The following is a 16,532-nucleotide window of genomic DNA, read 5'->3' as shown; positions in this document are numbered from 1 at the left end:
CTCCTGCCCCACACCTTGCTCGGCTTCACGCTGTTGAAACCAAAGATTTCAGGATCATTGGTATCTCCCGCGATGAAGCTAGCTGATTCTGAGGGCCTTTCACTCTCTCACCGCAGGCAGGTTGGTGGTCTTTCTGTCTTATACCGACTCCTCTCCGGCCTAGTTCCCCCAGCTCTGTCTGTGCTCTGTCCCACAAATATTCCCTCAGGTTGCACAAGTTCTGCCAGCTACCCTCTTCTCGTGAAACTGCCAAAATCAAGACTCTCTGCTCACCAGTCACTCTTTCATTCCTCTTTTCTCCCGCCTCTGGAATAAACTCCCTCACTCTGTTTAATCCCACTCCTCCCTCCAAGTCTTTAAAACAGCTGCTCACCACCATCTATCTTCTCCCATCCAAAATCTTGATCTTTTCTACCCCCGTTAATTCACCCCATATCCACCTCTTTGCAATACCGACTTCTTTCCTGGAAGTTCTAGCAGTGTCCATTTGTTTTATACCTTTCCCACCCACCCTCCCCCCTTCCACTGCCTCCTCCCCCCAAGCCCTCTCCCTCCCACAGATCTCCCAATGTCCCTGTTCTCTACTATTGTTGTGCTTGTGCGCTCTCTCCCCGTCTTGTCTCCCGCTCCCTTTATTATGTTTTATGTGTCCATCTAAGTTTTTTGTGATCAATTTTAGCTCTTACACGAGCCTCGATCTTGTGTACAAAAAAAGAAAAAAAAAGAAAAGTAAACTGCTTTGGCAGCCCGATGCATCTGATGATGCAAAAAGGAGTGGTCATTAATGTTATGACAAATCAATATTAATACCGACATTCCACCTCTTCAAGCGGTTTTTCTCCTTCGACAAATGCCGTGTTAACGTGTATAAATAGCTTATCATGGCATTTCATGGGGCAAGCCGACAAGAAGTAAAAAATAATTTATAAACTTAAATTAAACTAAAATTTATTTATTATATTTAGAAATATAATAAATTATAAACTGCAAACATGTATGAATACCTTTTTAAACAGTCGCTACTGCTGTTTAATACGAAAATCCAGAGGAAACCCAACATTCATGTACCCGACAAACTAACGGACCCAAGCCTAAATCTCCTGTAATCTATATACCCCAGAGTTTAAATGCATGACCCTTCCTGCTGCATTTGTAGGGAGTGAGTGTACTCGTGGATTAAATATCGATTTGTTTTACTTTGTTTGAATAGTTTTGTGGTTATTGTCATTATTATTATTATCATATAGCAAGAAATGCTATCATATTATTACTATCATTCCTTTTAATTGATTCACCATTATGATTATAACGTTTTGTACTATGCAGTTCTTTATTTTGGGGGCCTTTCTCTTATACCTCTTTGCAAAGGGTGAAAGTTGGGAGCTTTACACTTCCTTGGTTTATAAATAAGCTTGTTCAGCCATATTTATAAATATGTGGGGTTGTTTTGATATCCCGTCAGTACCTCTAGATTATGTATACATGATGAAATATCGTTTTGGTTTTAGTAGTAGTATAAACATTACTAGCTTTTAATGGTTGTTATGTCATGAGATGAGACCCTGGTGTTGGGCTAGCGGCTAGGGTGCCAGCTTAGGATCCTAGGATCCTGGGTTCGAATCCCGGTCGATCGCTGAATTAACGCCAGGGGGGTTGACTCAGCCTGTCATCCTTCCGAGGTCGGCAAATTGAGTACCAGTTCACTGGTAATTCCCTGGTTGTCGTAAAAGGCGACAAAAAGGGTTGGCGGCAGGAAGGGCATCCGGCCGTAAAACATTGCTTCAAAAAGGGGACCGAAAAACAACAACAACCACGGTCCCCGAAAAAGGCCAACCCCCGCTTGCGGGGAAAAAATGTCCTCTAAAGGTGGTTTATGTCATGAGATGATTCTGCACTATATTGTGTTGTTTTGATGGTTGAGTAGTTTTTGTAGCAACACAAAATCCAAACAACAAATGCTTCTGGTGTGGGTTTAAAAGTGTAGACCTTTCCAGTTTGTTAATGCCACAGTTACGGTATGACACAACAATTTGTACATAAGAGACAAATTTTTCAGACATGTATATTTTCTGGAGACGGAATTTAGGTTGCATAACATTTTGCCAATGCCGTTTTGCCAATGCAGATATTTGTGAACACTGACCTGGCTGAACATAAATTTTGTCAAGACCCAACCTTTTCTGTTTTTCTGTGTTTGCTACACACATGCATGCACACACTTGAGAAGAAGTTGGCCAAGTTTGTGAAGGGCTTGCACAAAAACTGTACACAGTCTGAATGTTTCGATCCCCAGTCAATGGCGAATCTGCATATGGCGAATTCGCACAGTCATGGTTAGAAAGTAGAAACCCTCACGTCATTTCCTCATACATATTTGAACTCTATATCTATATTTTTATTCCAAACAGCATCATTCCAATCATAAATTGATGCTATAACAAAATACTATGTTAAATCACGATTGTATTGAAATATTATCAAACCAGCTCATTATCGTCATCTGTTCACTTCCGGATTCGGCAGCAGCTTCGTATGGCGATTTCAAAATCATAATTTTATTGAGGAATTTATGAAACCTCCTTCCTACCTTACAACATCCGTTGGGACCCCAAAACGTTCCACAGGTTTGGCGGAGCTATCCCCAAAACTGAGGGAGTAGTTTGGGGATGGACAGAGGGACAGACACTTTTATAATACAGATATATGTATGTAAATATATAAAAATATATATATATATATATATATATATATATATATATATATATATATTGTTACTGATAGCGGTTTAGATACTTTGCCGAGCGAAGGCTCCGCGACCGAACAGTTATTCCCTGATTAGAACCCGATTCCACCCAAACGTTGGCCGGATCGCACCGCGGCTGCTCAATGAGGGAAAAGACTAAAACGACGAATGCAAAGAGGAAGACGAAGGCAAAGAAAGGTTTGGAAATACTACTGAATTTATTTACTATTTACACACATAAGCAAAAAGCAAGCAGTCACGTTTATTTACAACACATAAGACGCAGGTGACACAGTGCAAATACTAGCTTATACAGACTTAATTAACCCAGGGACAAGACACACAGAACAAACTCACGTACACAAGAAGGGTGGAGGAAAGGAATGAATGCTGGAAGGAGGAATGGGAAGGTTCAGCTGGGGCAGATGGTTCGGGCTTGATCCTGCACGGGACGTCGGCTGGACCTCGACGGCCACCGATGCCACCGCTATCTGGTCCCCGCGGGGTAACTGGTTGAAGCTGCCTGGTGGAGTCAACGCTGCTTGTGGAGCCAAAGCTGCTTCTCTGGCTCACCTCAGGGCGCGTCTGCCGTCTCTGGCGCAACTGCTGGTAATTGACCTTGAACCTTCTTTCTCTTGGCCCTGGTGTCTCCTCACCACCAACTTCTTACCGCAACCAACGCAACCACTGACCCTCCACTGACGACCAACTCACTTGCTTCTTGCGTGCGCGCCTTTTATAGCGCCTCCGGCAATTAAGCCGCCGGCCTTCAGGACACGCCCATCGGGGTGCTCACCTCGGCCCTGGTTGGTCGCGCGACCCTCTGGCTCCGCCCTTGATGACGACGGGCGGGCACGCCTTTCTTCCCCGGTCCGAGCACATGTTCAATGGTGGTTTTGGAGGGGAGGTAATTGGCAATCGAGGCTCGGCAATGACGAAAGGGGATGTGAAAGGAAATGGAGATTTTGGGGATGGGAATGAAAGGGGATCTATTCTCTTTCACTGGTGCAATGGAGTACTTCAATTAATGGGAGACACAGCCTTACTCTAAAACACAGAATAAGAGATAACTATCAAACAGGGGTATTCTATTATTGGCTGACGTGTATGCTTGTGGACTAATTATGGGATGCCCTTTCACCTTTACACAGCTCCGGAGGTAGGGGGGCGCAGAATAAACAATAATAATAATAATAATACAGCACACAATCAAAAAAAATACAGTCCTCATCTCCGCAACAATATATATATATATATATATATATATATATATATATATATATATATATATATATATATATATATATATATATGTTGCGGATTCGGAGTACGGCGCTCCCCTTACCAAGGGGGGGTTAATCCCCTTGTCTTTTACACTGGCCGTCTCCGATCCTCGAAACTATGACTTCACTTCCTGTCGGTAGTAGCCAGGGTCATTAGTCAATGAAGTCCCAAATACCTGCGTAGTAAGACCGGCCGTAAGCGAGGAGATAATTTCCACCCGAGCCGCAGCGTTAATAGATGCGCCGAGCGAAGCGAGCTGTGACTCGGGCCGTTAACAAAAAGACTACACCCGATTCCGAGCGTTGGCCAAATCGTGCCACGTATATTTAATTGGGGACAGGACGAAAGCGATCGGATGAGAAGAAACCAAAGGGGTAAAGAAAGAACAAATATGGTTTATTAATTACACTAAAAGAGGAAACGAAAGGCAAGAATATACAAGGAGAGGAAATAAAAGGACATAGGGCAAGCTTAGACACTCTTAATTAACACGCCCAGGACAGAACAAACACACTTACACGAAAGGATGGGATGGCAGGTATGGTAGGAGGCGAAGGGTCCAGATAGCTGGTAGGCGTTGAGGTTCGGGCAGGTGGTTCAGCAGTGAGGTCCGGCTCCAGGGTCACGCTCCACTCCGGTCCACGTTTCACCCTGGGTCCACGCTTCGGTTCGCGGAGGAACCCGGCAGGCAGCGCGATTAATATTGTCGCAGTAGCGGACCGACCCTCTCTCTCTTCGACTTGCCTCTGGTGGCTCGACCCTCTCACTCTCCTTCGGTCCGACAACCAACTCCCAACCAACTGTCGAAGTAGTCCCAGGCAGCCGCTTATATTGGCCGATCGCGTATTAAGCCGCCTGGTTTTAGGATACGCCCACCGGTGAGCTTGCCTCGGCCCTGATTGGTCGCGAGCGCTCACCGGTCCGCCCCTTGATGGTGCGTTGAGGGGCCACGCCTTCGTTCCTGGCGCTTGGGTAACTCCTCCCCCTTCTCCAACTCTGCCACGTGGCCTATGGCATCTTTAGACGGGCGCTGCGGCTGGCAGAGACGCGCCATATAATTTGGAGAGGGTAAAGCCGCCAAATGAATAGGATGGGAATTTGAGAAGGGGGCTAGGTTATTTGATTAATGCAATGCAGAGTCAAACTATTGGGAACAGATCCTTACCTGAAACACATACTAATGAAATAACTAAAGAAGATCCTATTGTGTCCTATGTGTTGCTCGTGGCCTATCTAGGGTGCTCTCGTTTAACATTAGAAAATGGGGATATTTATAGGGGATTATTAATAAGGGATTATTACAAATATTTACAAAGTGGAGGGTTCTCAAAACCGTAACAAGCACCCTCATTTCCTCCAGGGCCGTCCCGGCCCGAAATAACTTTAACTTAGTGTGACACTCAGGTGTGGTAACCCTCTACTATTAACTTCACCCTGAGTGCAACATTTTAAAAACAATTAAGTATGTCCCGCCTGCTACGTTGCATTCTATCTATCAGACTCGCGCCCTCAGAATAACCGAATTACGGAATTATTTTGAAACTACACATTGACGGTGCGGAGCATTATTTACAAGAACACTATTTGGTATTTACAAAACTACACCCAGGACCTGTCTTTTTGGGAGACAAAAGAAGGATTTTTGAAAAGGAGAAAATCATGCCATGCACTGCACTGTACCGGTACCACCAGCACCAATCACCAAAATAAGCACCAAAAGCACCATAAAGCACCAAAACACAAAAAGCACCAAAACACCACCATGCACAAAAAGCGCCATCCAGTGCACAGTCATATATTTCAAATAATAATAACGATGCCTTGCGACGTCTTCTCTGCTGGGCCGCTGGTTCTTGATGTTTTCCTGCTTGCTGCCTATTTAAAAATAAAAGTGCACAAAACCTGTCCACTTTTTAAATTATGGTCAGCAGGGGCCAACTAAGGGTGGTCCACCTGCATGGCTTAGGTGCCACCTCAACCGTGGTCCGCAAGCAAGATCTCGCTGGCCACAATGGCCGGTCCCCAGCAGAGGTGCCACGCCCCAAAACGTGGGGTCCATGAGTGGTGCTCGGCCACAGACATGTGATCCATATGGTGCTAGGCCGCAAGACGTGCGGTCCATAAGTGGTGTACCGGTCCAGGCAGGCAGCAGCGAGGGTGCGGGCACACAACTGCGCACAACTGCGCACTCCCCCGGGGCCCAAAATGAACAAATCCGTGAGTGGGGGAAGGAGGACAGGCAAGCAGCGGGGCAAGATCGCAAGGGTACACATCAAAACAAGGCAATGCAAGGTGAGGTGCGCCGGGGAACGAGCGGAGAAAGCTTGTCCCTGGCGTACGTTCCCCCCCCCCCCCCTGTCACCTAAACTACCCTTGCCCCTACCCCGTATTTACACAATTTACAAATCCGGCGCTAATGTCCTGTCTTCCCCATATCTCCCCTAATCCAAATTCGTCAACAATCCCTCTTAACCAAATTTGCCATCAATCAATTCCTCATCAATTCCTCATCAATCCCTCCTAAGGAGGAAGAGATGGAATCACAAGCACAATGTCACCCCCACGTCATGATGCGTCTTACATACCAGACATTTGCAAAAAACAATGGTGTGGAGTCCTGTTACCTTGGTGAGTGGATGCGGATGGTGCGAAGAGACTTTCAATCCTAACTATCTTCTAAATGACTTTAACACTTTTACTCTACCCAGGGTCTTTCCCTGCCAAACCATTGGCCATTTTACACAATGTGGTTCCAAAAACCAATTCCCATTGGCCAAACTGTGGTGCTCACCAATTTGGGGTCTCACTCCCCCGATTCTACTCCCTGTGCCCTCGCACAATTTCTGGGCTGGGTCGTGTGGCTCTCCCAGCAGGTCCGCTCACCTGCACACCTCCGCCACTGTAGTTGCCTCCGGAGCTTACCTGCTCCTTACCCTAACCTACCTGGGGAAGGCCCTATGGCGCTCTCACCCCCTACCGCCCTCTCTGGCGTCAGGCTACCCGGGTCCGTCCTCCGGATCCTCGGGCCCCATTGAACACTACTGGCTCCCAGAGCCTACCTGCGGCCTCACCTGGCTGACAGACTAACAGTGGCGGAGTGCCCATTTAATCACACACACTAACAGGCCACACGCCCCAGCCAATTTACTCCACTAATGCACCCAACACAACACTTCTGTGCAACTACTCGCACCACAGATGCCAATATCCAACCACAATTTACCTACTCCCTCTACCTACTTTTAAACTACCCTCCCCGGGTACTCGTGAGGGGGTCCATCCTGTCCCCACTCACCCTTTCGCACCATACACTCCACTCCACGTATTCCACACTACTCACTCCACACCATCCATTCCGTACTCCATTCATTCCAGACATCTATTCCATACAACCATTCCCCATACCTCTGTACTTCACTTGCACACCTGGTGCCCACACACTTGGTGGCACTTGCACCGTCCTTTCCTCCAGGACCATTCACTCAATACAATGCACAATCACCCACTGCATCATCTGATCTAACTGCTGCCCTTCTATAACTCATGCTCCCCGCCTTCCCTTATACAAAGCACTCCCTCGTCGTTATCATCCATACGAATCTCTCTACGTCCCCTCTACAGGTATCATGTCGCTACTTCAATCTAAAGTTACCTATTGTCATTTCTAATTCCCTATACATTATAACCTAACCCTCCCGGGCTAGTTTGTACCGCCAAGCCCCATAAACTACAGCTCATGTGCCCACAATGTGTGAGGGATGGTAGAGATACCACCCCCCAACACTGGGTATCAATTCCCAATCAATACCACTATCATCCCAATTTCACTCACTATTAATTCCAATTTCAAATCCCTATCAATTCCACACAATTTGTCATCATCACAACAGTCCGCTACACTTGAGCCTCCTCAGTGCGTCATTGCATTATTTACAGCTCGGCTTCGCAAAGCCGAGCTATGCATACGGGTGGTTTGTCTACTGTAGGTTGAGTCCGTCCGGCATTCGGTTCGGGGGGGGGGGGAGGTTTGGTTGGGCCAAGGCTCAAGGCACCATCCCTACGCAAGGCCTTGTGTCCCCAAGAAAAAGGGGACCGTCCTGTGTCTGCTTGCCTCACGCCGGTGGTGACTTTGGACATGGCGTGCCTACCATCTTGTGCCAGGTTCCCGCCGGAGGGACATCGAGCTCTGGGCCTCGTCCCCAGCTGCCAACCTCGCAGAGGTACTCGTGAGGCTAGAGCAAAGTACCAGCACTGTAAAAAGGGATTTATTTTATTTAATCTTTCCCCTTGTCCGTTTTTGAGTCTGCATGTAGAGGTACTTCAGATGTAATTTTAGTTTACCTCACCTTTCATTTTTATTCTTTGGGTTATTTTCATTAAATGATATTGGTTTAATTTTCCTTGTTGTGCTTACTTGTTTATGGTTTCGGAATAAACCCGTGTGTTTCATCAGGTAAACGCTTCGCCTTCCTTCACTCGGTGCATGACAAAATAACCACCATTTTCGGCTACTTGCCTCGGGGGTAAAAACTGTCTCGGTTATCCGTCACCCAATCGGTCTTAATCGGGAGTAAAAACTGTCTTAGTCTTGATCGCTGGGGACAGGACAGCCTGTGTGTGTGTGTGTGTGTGTGTGTGTGTGTGTGTGTGTGTGTGTGTGTGTGTGTGTGTGTGTGTGTGTGTGTGTGTGTGTGTGTGTGTGTGTGTGTGTGTGTGTAATATATATATATATATATATATATATGTATGTATATATATATATGTATATATATATATGTATATATATATATATATATGTATATGTATATATATGTATGTATATATATGAATATGTATGTATATATATGAATATGTATGTATATATATGAATATGTATGTATATATATGAATATGTATGTATATATATGAATATGTATGTATGAATAAAGGATAATCCCCCTCGTAGGTAGACGCACCACAACATGAAGCCTCACGATAGTTCAGTTATTTCTTAGTAAATGTAAGCGTAGTCCTTTCCTGTGTTAGTTTTGCGTCGAGCAGGCACGTGAGTAGGGCGGTCTTTTGGCGCTGAAATGCCACGTGGCAGGCCTTCAACAAGTCTGGCAAGGCTGAAGGGAGGCGCTGCAAGGGGAGTGTCCGGTAAGCAATGACCCGCCAATCAGGGCTCGAGGGGAGTGGCTTACCATGGCGATGAGAGGTGGGGCTTGGAACATTCGAGTAAGGCTGGGGCGGAGCCATAAAACCCTGCTCCGAGCCCCCCAGTTCAGTTCTCAGTTCAGCGTCGGAGCCCCTGTGAGACGAGAGTTCTCAGTTCTGATTTCGGGTTGAGGCATTGATTGAGTCAGTCGTGTGCACAGGCAGTTGAGTTGAGTTAAGAGTTGCGCAGCCCATGAGTTTGAGTTCCGTTCAGAATCGGAGTGTTGGACTTGATCACTGAAATAGCCATGCAGTACAAGAGCTTACCTTGTGCCCCGTTCCCTGCGCTCTGCGCTGTATTAATCGCGCTCGAGAAGATGACCATTCCGGGCCACAGACGCGCGATTTCCTCCTGCCTGCCTTCTCCTGCATACGTGCCGTGACCGCCAGAGGGCCACGCCGGGCGAGCTGTCCCAGAGCGACCGACGGCAAAGCGCGTTTGGCGTGCGGACTTCTGCTCTTCTTCTCCCCATGTGCGTGAGTGGGCCCTGTGTCTGGGTATAAGTTAAATTGGTTAAGCTTCTGCTCTGTGTCCCCGTTCCTTCATCCTGATCACTGTACATTGTGTAAATAAATTGTGTTATACCTCTTATTTGACCATTCCTGTCCCTTCCATTGATTGGCCTCGCATGGTACGACTAGAACCGCTCGAACCGGGTTCCATAAAAGTAACGGCATGAGTCACGTGATACGCATACCGCTCGGGCGTACTCGATTAAGCGTGGCTTGTGCGAGGTTCGGTCCGCGCTTTCGTGGCAGCGTGGGTTAAAGGTACGTGCGGCGTCGACCCGATACCCTTTTTCACGCTTGCTGCGGAAGTGGCGATTCGGCCTCGTGGACACGAAGACCCAGGGGGAAAAAGGGGTTTAATCCCCCCCTTTGTAACGTGGAACGGGCTTCGGGAGATCCGCAACAATATATATATATATATATATATATATATATTGTTACGGATCGCGGTTAGATGTTATTTCGACTGAGCGGTGGTGTATTACCGCGACCTAACAGTTATTCCCCGACTAGACCCCGATTCCACCCAAACGTTGACCAAATCGCGCTATGCTAAATCAATGATGGAAAGGACACAATGACTGGGATAGATGAAACGACGCAAGGGGTACAGTTCTCAAGACCTCCGGAGGAGGATATAATTAGTGGTGGAGAAAAGCGGGTAGATTACAAGGTAGAGTGAGGTAAAAGACACAGAAGAGATGGGCACTTAAATACAATCTTATCTTATCCCAGACAGACCACAGACAAACGGAACAAGGCTGACTTACACAGGGATTGATGGCAGGAAGGGACAGGCAGTCGATAGCACAAGGTGCACCTTGGCTCAGGGACAGGATCAAGCACGGTCCAAGAGATGCAGGGAGGCCTCACAGCGCTCGGAGGTGGCGTCTTTCTTTCTCCAAGCTCAGCGCGCATCTGACGTCCCCTCCCTCTTCCTGCGCATGCTCAGCGGGGAGTGACACGCCCTCGGCTGGTTGGCTCCGCCCCAGATGGGACCGGTCCGCCGCTTCCATTGGGTGCGGGGGTTACCGGGCTCCGCCCTTGACGAGGAGCTGACAGGGAGCCCCTATTTGGTAACCCCGTCGAGCACATGTTCGATGGTGGCTCGCTGGGAAGGCCTCATGCCCTCCCAACACCCCCTACCAACCAAGCCGGAGTGAGGACGCGCACTCCCTGTGCACGCCGCCGCCGTTGCTGTTGTTGTTGTTGTTGTTGTTGCTGAACCGTGAGGAAGAGCTGCGGGGAGGTATTGGGAGGTCCTAAACTTCCTAACGGTGCCATACAATCACATTCTGGTGCAACGAAGGGTCAGAATTAATGGAAACGAGTCCTTAACTGACATAGACTAAGAATAACTAGCAAGATGTCCTATAGTTGTCTTACATGAGATGCGGTGAACCTGGGCACGACATTTAATGGGGGAAATATGGGAATATTTACAAGCGGATATGGATGGATGCAAATCCCATATCCGCAACATTGCACCCTTCTCTACCTCGGGGCGTCCCGACCCGATAAATTTTAACCTACTTTAGTGTGGCACTCAGATGTAGTTCCCTCTACTATTAACTCAACCCTGAGTGCGACAGTTTTACAGATGTTCACAAATGAGTAAATATGTCCCCCTGCGACGTTGCACCCTTCTCCTAACAGAAACACACCCACAGAATAACCGAATCACGGAAAGCATCCTCAAACTAAACATACAGCCGGTAGGGAGCATCATTTATACAAGACTGATATTTACGCTACGATCCAGGACCTGATCTTTGAGGAACACATGCAGATGTTATGCATAGAGAGAGAGCACGCATGCCAGCATCGATACACCAACCCACGAGTGCCCTGTGGCCCTACGGCCTTTAATAATGTGCAGAGCACCCCGTCCAAGCACCAAAAGCACCACCCCATACGCACAGTCAGCACCATCCGGTGCACCAATAAAGTGTTCAGTAACAATGCACAATTAAGTGTCCATGGTCACCGGTGGTGTCGCAGCCGGCCGATGTTCTGCCGCTGGTCCTGCCTTCTTGGAGTGCACTTGGCCTTCTGGCTTCTTCAGAAATAAAGAAAGGCGCCAACCGCGTCCATTTCTAAATTGTGGCCGTCAGGGGGCCAACTAAAAGTGGTTCACCTGTATGGCATAGGTGCCACGTTGACCCAGAGGTCCATCCACGGGTGGTGTTTGACCGCCAAAGAACTGCGGTCCATTGTGGGCGGCCACCAAAATTGCGGTCCATATGGTGTATCGATCCAGGCAGCAAGCAGCGGAAGTACAGGCCCACAACTGCGGAGCCAGCACCTCTCTCTCCTCTCTCTCTGCCCCAAAGCCAGATCCTCGGAGGTGGGAGACAAAAGAAGGCAAGTGAGTAAGGTGGTAAGGGCCCAAAAGTGCACGCAATTCAAGGTAATGCACACTGGGGGCACATGGGAACCAGGTGAGACAGGTACGTTCCTACCGTACGCCCCCCCCCCACCAGGTAACCTACATTGCCCCTCCCTTACCCCTTACTGTATCCACAAAACACAACACTACCCATAAACATCTACTTTACACATCAACAAACGTCCCTACTGTCTTCCCCGTTCCTCCCATCAACCAAATTCGTCTTCTCTCCCTTCTAACCAATCAAATTTGCCATTTCCAACTCATCAAAATTTGCCATCTCCAACTCAACATCAAAATTTGCCATCACCAATTCATCAGTCCCTCCTAAGGAGGGAGAGATGGAATCACCCCAATGTCTCATCCACGTCGTGATGCGTCTCACAAATCCACACAGCAATTCTCCTTTCCTGCAACACAGAACAAAGGAACATAGGTGTGGAGTCATCATCATCACCTCAGGTAAGTGGCTGCGTATGGTGCGACAGGTTCATCAATCCTAACTATTTCCTAAATGACTTTAACAACTTTACATTACCCGGGGTCTTTCCCTGCCAATCCATTGGCCAACTTACACTATGGGTTCTAAAAACCAATTCCCATTGACCAAACTGTGGTGCTTCTCAAGTTGGGGTCTCACTCCCCCGATTCATCACTCGGTGCCCCCGCACAATTTCGGTGGCTGGGTCGTGTGACTCTCCCAGCTGGTCCGCCCACCTGCACACCTCCACCACTGTTGTTGCCTACCGAGCTCACCTGCTCCTCCCCCTAACCTAACTAACTGGGGAAGGCCCTCTCGCACTCTCACCCCCTCAGTGCCCTCTCTGGCACGGGCTGCCCGATCCACACCCGGGATCCTCAGGCACCCACTGACACTAACGGCTCCCAGAGCCCACCTGCGGCCTCACCTGGCCGACATCTAACAGTGGCGGAGTGCCCAACCATTCACACTCATACTAACAGGCCACACGACCAGCCAATTTCACCACACCAATGCACCCATCCACAATACCATTCTGCAACCGCACCACAAATGCCGATATCCAACCACAATTTACCTATACCTTCTAACTATTCTTTAAACTACCCTCCCCAGGTACTCGTGAAAAGGGGTCCACTCTTCCCCCATCCACACCTTCGCACCATGCACACCACTCCGTACCACTTACTCCAACTCTCTCCACACCACTCATTCTCTGCTCCATATATTCCACACACCTGTACTTGCACAGCTCTCATACTTGGTGCCGCCTGCACCCTTCTCTCCCCCAAGCGCATTTGCGCTGATCCACACACTCACTACTCATACACTGCTCCACACACCTGTCCAGTTCTCACACAGCATCATCTCATCTAACTACTCCCCTCTGAAACTTGCGCTTCCCAGTCGTCCCTTTAAACTATTGCGCTCCCTCGTCATTATCATCCACTCTAATCTACCTGCGTCCCCTCTACAGGTATCCTTGTCACTAACTAACCTTAACGTTACCTAATGTCATCTTCGCTAGATCCCTATCAATATAACCTAACCCACCCGGGCTAGTTTTCACTGCCATACACCCCATAATCTATAGCGCATTTGCCCCCATCATGGGAAGGGTGGCAGGGATGCCACCCTTACCCACCGTCATACGGCGCGAGTGGGACCTTGTGGGACCACCTCGTATGTGAGTCGTTGCCCGCCTGTCAGACTCCGTGCGTCGCCCCTTGCGGGGTCAGCGCGGGGCCGAACCGGCCGGGCCCCCACAGTACATTACCCCCAAGGGGCTCCCGTGCCTCCCCTGTCCCTCTAAAAACTACCCCTGTTGGTGTCTGCATGGGTCACACTTCCGCAACCCGCTACCCATTCCATACCACCACAACCTTGCTCACTCACACCTCGCACCTCTCCCATCACCGGACCCTCTCGCTCGCACCCTCGTTCCATACCCTCCGGACCAGCCATATACCTCACTCTTGGCCTCTCACGAACATCCGGGTCCATCTCGACCCCCAAGCTTATTAAATCACCTGGCGCATCATACGCACGACCATATTGGTCACCACTTACACCGGGTCCTCTTTCTCTTCGCTTCTCCTCCATCACCTGCGAATCCCTCATCCGGTTAATGAGCACATCATCACGATCCGAACACAGACTTTGGACCAATTCTTTTACTTCCTCCTTTATCTCTTTCTTATCCTCTCTCCGTCGCTTCTTAATTTCGCTCACCCCTTCTTCCACTTCTTCTAATTTCTGCTTCACCTCCTTCATCTCCTCGTGCGCCCCCTTAAGTTCTTCCTCTAACTCCACCTTAATTTTTTCTATGTGCTCCCGCACCTCCCGCTCTTTAACCTCCATCACCTCTACCACCTTGTTCATTTTCCTCGTCAGGTCCTCATGTACCGTCTGACACTCTTTTTTAATTACCCCTACGTCCTTTTTCATCTCCTTCTGTGTCGATTTTAAACCCTCTATTACCGCTGTGTTCTTCTTTACCTGGTCCCCCAACTCCTTTTGTCCCACTGTCAGTTGTTCTACTCCCAGCGTCAACTCCTCTATACCACCTTGCAATTTTACAGTCCCCTTTCTCACCTCCTTCTCCATGCGCTTCTTAGTGCCTCACCTCCTCGCGCACTCCTCCGACCTCCTCACTCACACCTCTTCTGATCTCCTCTCCCATCACTTGCATCTCCTGCCCAGATGCCACCCTCATCTGCTCCATTTCCTCCCTGTGAGCATCCAATTTAGTTTCTACCCCCATTCTGACCCCCTCTATCTGCTGCCCCATTTTTTAAACGTCCCTTTCTGCTTGGTCCCTCATGTCCCTCAATTTGCCTTCCATTCACTCACTCACCGCAGGCAGGTCGGTGGTCTTTCTGTCTTCTACCGACTCCTCTCCGGCCTCGCTCCCCCAGCTCTCTCTGTGCTCTGTCCCCCAAATATTCCTACAGGTCGCACAAGATCTGCCAGCCACCCTCTGATGGTTAAACTGCCGAAATCTCGGTTCTCTGCTCACCTTCACTCTTTCATTCCTCTTTTCTCCCGCCTCTGGAACAAACTCCCACACTCCCTTCAATCCCACTCCTCCCTCCAGGTCTTTAAAACAGCTGTTCACCACCATCTCTTATCTTCCCCCATCCAAAACCTTGATCTTTTCTACCCCCACTAATTCACCCCAGATCCACCTTGTTTGAAATTCCAACTTCTTTCCTGGAAGTCTTGGCAGTGTCCATATGTTTTATACCTCTCCCACCCCCCCCCCCTTCCCATGCCTTCCCCCAAAGCCCTCTCCCTCCCACAGTTCTCTCGATGTCTCCATGTCTTTCGGTCCCTGCTCTCAAATGTTGTTTGTGTCCTTCCCCCTCTCTCCCCATCTTGTCTACCGCTCCCGATGTTATTTGTTTTGTGTGTCTGTTTGTCTTTCTGTGTGATTAATGTTCGCTCTTTCACGAGCCTCGATCTTGTATACAAACAAACAAACAAACAAACAAACAAAAAAAAAAAAAAAAAAAGTTTTCTAACCCATTTTTCACTCCCTCTATCTGATTCTCCTGGGCAGCCATTCTATTTTCCACCCCCGTTAACCCATGTTTCATCCCTTCTATCCCATTGTCTAATCCCTCAAATTTATTTCCCATATTGTTTAACCCGTCTCTTAATTGCTCACTCTGAGCATCCATCTGGTTCCCCAATTGCTGACTATTAGCCCTCATCTCGTCCTTCTGCAGGTTGAGGGACGCCTGCATTTGTACCCTAAATTGCTCCATGAGGGCCTGCATTTGGGCCATCCCTCCCACTTGTGCAGCGGGTGCGGCCGCCGTAGCCATGTGCGAGGCGCCATTTTGCGCGCCCGCAACCTCGTGCTCGAGAGCACCATCTTGCGAACCTGCCGCCCTCACTGCTTCGCTCTCCTCATGTCCCTCAATTTGGTCCTGGATCGACCCTGCCTCACTCTCCTCTACCGGAACCCAGCCGTCTTGATCTGCCATAGCGCGACTTTCAAAATTCGGGTTTTTTGTAAAACAAATCAAATTTCGGTGTCTTTATAATTTTGACCAAATTTTTTCCTAGATGTTTAAAAAAAAATTTGGTTCGGGCCTCGAATCTCACTCCTCGACACCAATTGTTACGGTAATAACACAATTGGTGTCCAAAATTTGGGCTAAATAAATTTAGTCCCAGGTTCGAATCCCAACTCCTGACAACCAATTGTTACGGATCGCGGTTAGATGTTATTTCGACCGAGCGGTGGTGTATTACCGCGACCTAACAGTTATTCCCCAACTAGACCCCGATTCCACCCAAACGTTGACCAAATCGCGCTATGCTAAATCAATGATGGAAAGGACACAACGACTGGGATAGATGAAACGACGCAAGGGGTACAGTTCTCAAGACCTCCGGAGGAGGATATAATTAGTGGTGGA

This window comes from Myxine glutinosa, chromosome 2 (genome assembly GCF_964187855.1).
Source record: "Myxine glutinosa chromosome 2, kmMyxGlut1.1, whole genome shotgun sequence".
NCBI classification, from domain to species: Eukaryota; Metazoa; Chordata; class Myxini; order Myxiniformes; family Myxinidae; genus Myxine; species Myxine glutinosa.
The sequence above is the reverse complement of the archived record's forward strand: the minus strand, read 5'-3'. Positions refer to the sequence as shown.